The 5,666-nt window shown below is 41.2% G+C and overlaps 1 non-coding gene across 1 annotated transcript; it reads left to right on the top strand.

Annotated features, from left to right (window-relative positions):
* Positions 1-5,316: 5,316 nt before the first annotated feature.
* On the top strand, positions 5,317-5,424 carry LOC112745249 (small nucleolar RNA R71). Its single transcript, XR_003173186.1, has one exon. It is a non-coding gene; the product is annotated as a small nucleolar RNA R71 (small nucleolar RNA).
* The last annotated feature ends 242 nt before the right edge of the window (positions 5,425-5,666 follow it).

Below are 5,666 nucleotides of genomic sequence, written 5' to 3'. Positions count from 1 at the left end.
CTTGGCAAAGTATAGACTATTATATATTTCTGGAAAGCCCTGGATGTCTACTTTCCAACGCAATTGAAGCGCGCCATTTCGAGTTCTGTAGCTCCAGAAAATCTATTTTGAGTGCAGGGAGGTCAGAATCTAACAACATCAGCAGTCCTTCTTCAACCTCTGAATCTGATTTTTGCTCAAGTCTCTCAATTTCAGCCAGAAAATGCCTGAAATCACAGAAAAACACAAAAACTCATAGTAAATCCAGAAATGTGAATTTAACATAAAAACTAATGAAAACAACCCTAAAAGTAACTAGATTCTACTAAAAACATACTAAAAACAATGCCAAAAAGCGTATAAATTATCCGCTCATCACAACACCAAACTTAAATGTTGCTTGTCCCCAAGCAACTGAAAATTAAGTAGGATAAAAAGAAGAGAATATACTATAAATTCCAAACTATCAATGAAACATAGCTCCAATCAATGAGCGGGACTTGTAGCTTTTGCTCTTGAATAGTTTTGGCATCTCACTTTATCCATTGAGGTTCAGAATGATTGGCATCTATAGGAACTCAGAGTTCAGATAGTGTTATTGACTTCATAGTTCAGTATGATGATTCTTGAACACAGCTTTTTATGAGTCTTGGCCGTGGCCCTAAGCACTTTGTTTTCCAATATTACCACCAGATACATAAATGCCACAGACACATAATTGGGTGAACCTTTTCAGATTGTGACTCAGCTTTGCTAAAGTCCCCAATTAGAGGTGTCCAGGGTTCTTAAGCACACTCTTTTTTTGCTTTGGACCTTGACTTTAACCGCTCAGTCTCAAGTTTTCACTTGACACCTACACGCCACAAGCACATGGTTAGGGACAGCTTGGTTTAGCCGCTTAGGCCAGGATTTTATTCCTTTAGGCCCTCCTATCCACTGATGCTCAAAGCCTTGGGATTCTTTTTATTTGCCCTTGCCTTTTGGTTTTAAGGGTTATTGGCTTTTTGCTCTTGCCTCTTGATTTTAAGAGCTTTGGCTTTTTCTGCTTGCTTTTTCTTTCAATTTTTTTTTCTTTTTTTTTCTGCAAGCTTTGCTCTTTGCTGCTTTTTCTTGCTTCAAGAATCATTTTTATGATTTTTCAGATTATCAAATAACATGTCTCCTTGTCATCATCCTTTCAAGAGCCAACATATTTAACATTCTTAAACAACAACTTCAAAAGACATATGCACTGTTTAAGCATTCATTCAGAAAACAAGAAGCATTGTCACCACATCAATATAATTAAACTAAGTTCAAGGATAAATTCGAAACTCATGTACTTCTTGTTCTTTTGAATTAAAACATTTTTCATTTAAGAGAGGTGATGGATTCATAGGACATTCATAACTTTAAGACAAAGTTACTAACCACTAATGATCATGTAATGAAGACACAAACATAGATAAGCACTTAACACAGAGAAAACGAAAAACAGAGAATGTAAGAACAAGGAATGAGTCCACCTTAGTGATGGTGGCGTTTCCTTCTTGAGGAACCAATGATGTCCTTGAGCTCTTCTATGTCTCTTCCTTGTCTTTGTTGCTCCTCCCTCATTACTTTTTGATCTTCTCTTATTTCATGAAGGATGATGGAGTGCTCTTGATGTTCCACCCTTAGTTGTCCCATGTTGGAACTTAATTCTCCTAGGGAGGTGTTGATTTTCTCCCAATAGTTTTGTGGAGGAAAATGCATTTGAGGCATCTCCGGGATCTCATGGTGATGAGCTTCCTGCGCCTATTGAGTTCCATGAATGGGCTCTCTTGCTTGCTCCATCCTTTTTTTAGTGATGCGCTTCTCTTCCTCAATGGAAATGTCTCCTTCTATGAAAGCTCCAGCTGAGTAACATAGATGGCAAATAAGATGAGGAAAAGCTAGCCTTGCCATGGAGGAGGACTTTTCGGCTATTTTGTAGAGTTCAAGGGAGATGACTTCATGAACTTCTACTTCCTCTCCAATCATGATGCTATGAATCATGATGGCCTGATCCACAGTAACTTCAGATCGGTTGCTAGTGGGGATGATGGAGCGTTGGATGAACTCCAACCATCCTCTAGCCACAGGCTTGAGGTCCAGTCTTCTTAGTTGAACCGGCTTGCCTTTGGAGTAAATCTTCCATTGAGCTCCTTCTACACATATGTCCATGAGGACTTGGTCCAACCTTTGATTAAAGTTGACCCTTCTAGTGTAGGGGCGTGCATCTCCTTGCATCATAGGCAAGTTAAACGCCAACCTCACATTTTTCGGGCTAAAATCTAAGTATTTCCCCCGAACCATGGTGAGATAATTCTTTGGGTCTGGGTTCTTACTTTGATTATGGTTCCTAGTGATCCATGCATTGGCATAGAACTCTTGAACCATTAGGATGCCGACTTGTTGGATGGGTTTTGTTAGAACTTCCCAACCTCTTCTTTGGATTTCATGTCGGATCTCCAGATACTCATTCTTCTTGAGCTTGAAAGGGACCTCAGGGATCACCTTCTTCTTGGCCACAACATTATAGAAGTGGTCTTGATGAGCTTTGGAGATGAATCTTTCCATCTCCCATGACTCGGAGGTGGAAGCTTTTGTCTTCCCTTTCCCTTTTCTAGAGGATTCTCCGGTCTTGGGTGCCATCAATGGTAATGGAACAAAAAGCTTATGCTTTTACCACACCAAACTTAGAATTTTTCTCGCCCCCGAGTAAGAGAAGAAAGAATAGATGAAGAAGAAGAAGAAAATATGGAGAGGAGGGGGGAGCTGTGTTTCGGCCCAGAAGAGAAAAGAGGGTTGTGTTGTGTGAAAATGAGGAAGAATGGAGGGTTATATATAGGGAAGGGAGGAGGGGTAAGTTCGGCCATTTAGGGTGGGTTTGGGTGGGAAATTGATTTTGAATTTTGAAGGTAGGTAGAGTTTATGAGGTAGGTTTATGGGGGAGAGTGGATGGATGTGAGTGGTGAAGAGGTGATGGGGAAGAGAGATTGAGGTGATTGGTGAAGAGTTTTGGGGAAGAGTGTTTATGGGATTGTGTGAAAGAGGGGTGAGAAGAAGTGAGTGGAGGTAGGTGGGGATCCTGTGGGGTCCATAGATCATGAGGTGATCCTGTGGGGTCCACAGATCCTGAGGTGTTCAAGGATTTATAACCTTGCACCAAATTAGGCATGCAAAATGCCTTTGCACACAACTATGTGCATTCAGCGCCAGATTGGTGCTTGTTCTGGGCATTGAACGCCCATTTGTTGCCCATTTCTGGCGTTGAACACCAGAACCATGCTTGTTCTGGGCGTTCAGTGCCAGCTCTTTTCCAGGGTGCATTTCTGGCGTTCAAACGCCCAGATGCTACCCATTTCTGGCGTTCAGCGCCAGAACCATGCTCTGTTCTGGCGTTGAACGTCCAAAACATGCTTCTTACTGGCGTTTAAACGCCAGTAAGGTCTTCCTCCAGGGTGTGTTTTTTTTTCTGCTGTTTTTGATTCTGTTTTCAATTTTTTGATTTATTTTGTGACTCCACATGATCATGAACCTAATAAAACATGAAAACCAATGAAAATTAGATAAATAAAAATTGGGTTGCCTGCCAACAAGCGCTTCTTTAATGTCAATAGCTTGACAGTGGGCTCTCATGGAGCCTCACAGATGTGCAGAGCTTAGTTGAGACCTCCCAACACCAAACTTAGAGTTTGGATATGGGGGTTTAACACCAAACTTAGAGTTTGGTTGTGGCCTCTCAACACCAAACTTAGAGTTTGACTGTGGGGGCTTTGTTTGACTCTGCTTTGAGAGAAGCTTTTTATGCTTCCTCTCCATGGATGCAAAGAGAGATCCTTGAGTTGTAAACACAAGGTTGTCCTCATTTATTTGAAGGATCAATTCTCCTCTGTCCACATCAATCACAGCTCTTGCTGTGGCTAGGAAAGGTCTTCCTAGGATGATGGATTCATCCTCATCCTTCCCAGTATCTAGGACTATGAAATCAGTAGGGATGTAAAGGCCTTCAACCTTTACTAACACGTCCTCTACTTGTCCATAAGCCTGTTTTCTTGAATTTTCTGCCATCTCTAATGAGATTTTAGTGGCTTGCACCCTAAAGATTCCCAGTTTCTCTATTACAGAGAGGGGCATGAGGTTTATCCCTGAACCAAGGTCACACAGAGCCTTCTCAAAGGTCATGGTGCCTATGGTATAAGGTATTAAGAACTTTCCAGGATCCTGTTTCTTTTTAGGCAATCTCAGTTGATCCAGATCACTTAGTTCATTGGTGAACAAGGGAGGTTCATCTTTCCAAGTCTCAATACCAAATAATTTGGCATTCAGCTTCATGATTACACCAAGAAACTTGGCAGCTTGCTCTTCAGTAACATCCTCATTCTCTTCAGAAGAGAAATACTCATCAGAGCTCATGAATGGCATAATAAGGTTCAATGGAATCTCTATGGTCTCTAGATGAGTCTCAGATTCCTTTGGTTCCTCAAAGAGAAGCTCCTTATTGATCACTGGACGTCCCAGGAGGTCTTCCTCCTTGGGATTCACGTCCTCTCCTTCCTTCACAGGTTCGGCCATGGTGATTAATTTAATGGCCTTGCACTCTCCTTTTGGATTTTCTTCTGTATTGCTTAGGAGAGTACTAGGAGGGATTTCAGTGATCCTTTTACTCAGCTGGCCCACTTGTGCCTCCAAATTTCTAATGGATAACCTTGTTTCATTCATGAAACTTACAGTGGCCTTAGATAGATCAGAGACTAAGTTTGCTAAATTAGAGGTATTTTGTTCAGAGTTCTCTGTCTGTTGCTGAGTGGATGATGGAAAAGGTTTACTATTGTTAAACCTATTTCTTCCACCATTATTAAAGCCTTGTTGAGGCTTTTGATCCTTCCATGAGAAATTTGGATGATTTCTCCATGAGGGGTTATAGGTGTTTCCATAAGGTTCACCCATGTAATTCACCTATGCTATTACAGGGTTTTCATGATCATAAGCTTCTTCTTCAGAAGATGCCTCTTGAGTACTGTTGGATGCAGCTTGCATTCCATTCAGACTCTGAGAAATCATATTGACTTGCTGAGTCAATATTTTATTCTGAGCCAATATAGCATTCAGAGTATCAATTTCAAGAACTCCCTTCTTCATAGACGTCCCATTATTCACAGGATTCCTTTCAGAAGTGTACATGAACTGGTTATTAGCAACCATGTCAATGAGTTCTTAAGCTTCTGCAGGTGTTTTCTTTAGGTGAATGGATCCACCTGCAGAAGTATCCAATGACATCTTAGCTAATTCAGACAGACCATCATAGAATATATCCAGGATGGTCCATTCTGAAAGCATGTCAGAAGGACACTTTTTGGTCAGTCCTTTGTATCTCTCCCAAGCTTCATAGAGGGATTCACCTTCTTTCTGTCTGAAGGTTTGAACATCCACTCTACGCTTACTCAGCTTTTGAGGAGGAATGGAGATGCTTCTTCCATGTAAATTGGAATTTGGTTCAGTAAAGTCACTGGTGCGCAGAAATTGCGCAGAAATTGTGATTACACTTTGATTATGTAAAATTCATTGCTCTTTCTTTCCCTGGTAATGGCGCCAAAAGACATGATGCCAATACCATGGTTCACAACTTCGCACAACTAACCAGCAAGTGCATTGGGTCGTCCAAGCAATACCTTACGTGAGTA

This window comes from Arachis hypogaea, chromosome 14, assembly GCF_003086295.3.
Source record: "Arachis hypogaea cultivar Tifrunner chromosome 14, arahy.Tifrunner.gnm2.J5K5, whole genome shotgun sequence".
Lineage (NCBI taxonomy): Eukaryota > Viridiplantae > Streptophyta > Magnoliopsida > Fabales > Fabaceae > Arachis > Arachis hypogaea.
The sequence above is the reverse complement of the archived record's forward strand: the minus strand, read 5'-3'. Positions and strand labels throughout refer to the sequence as shown.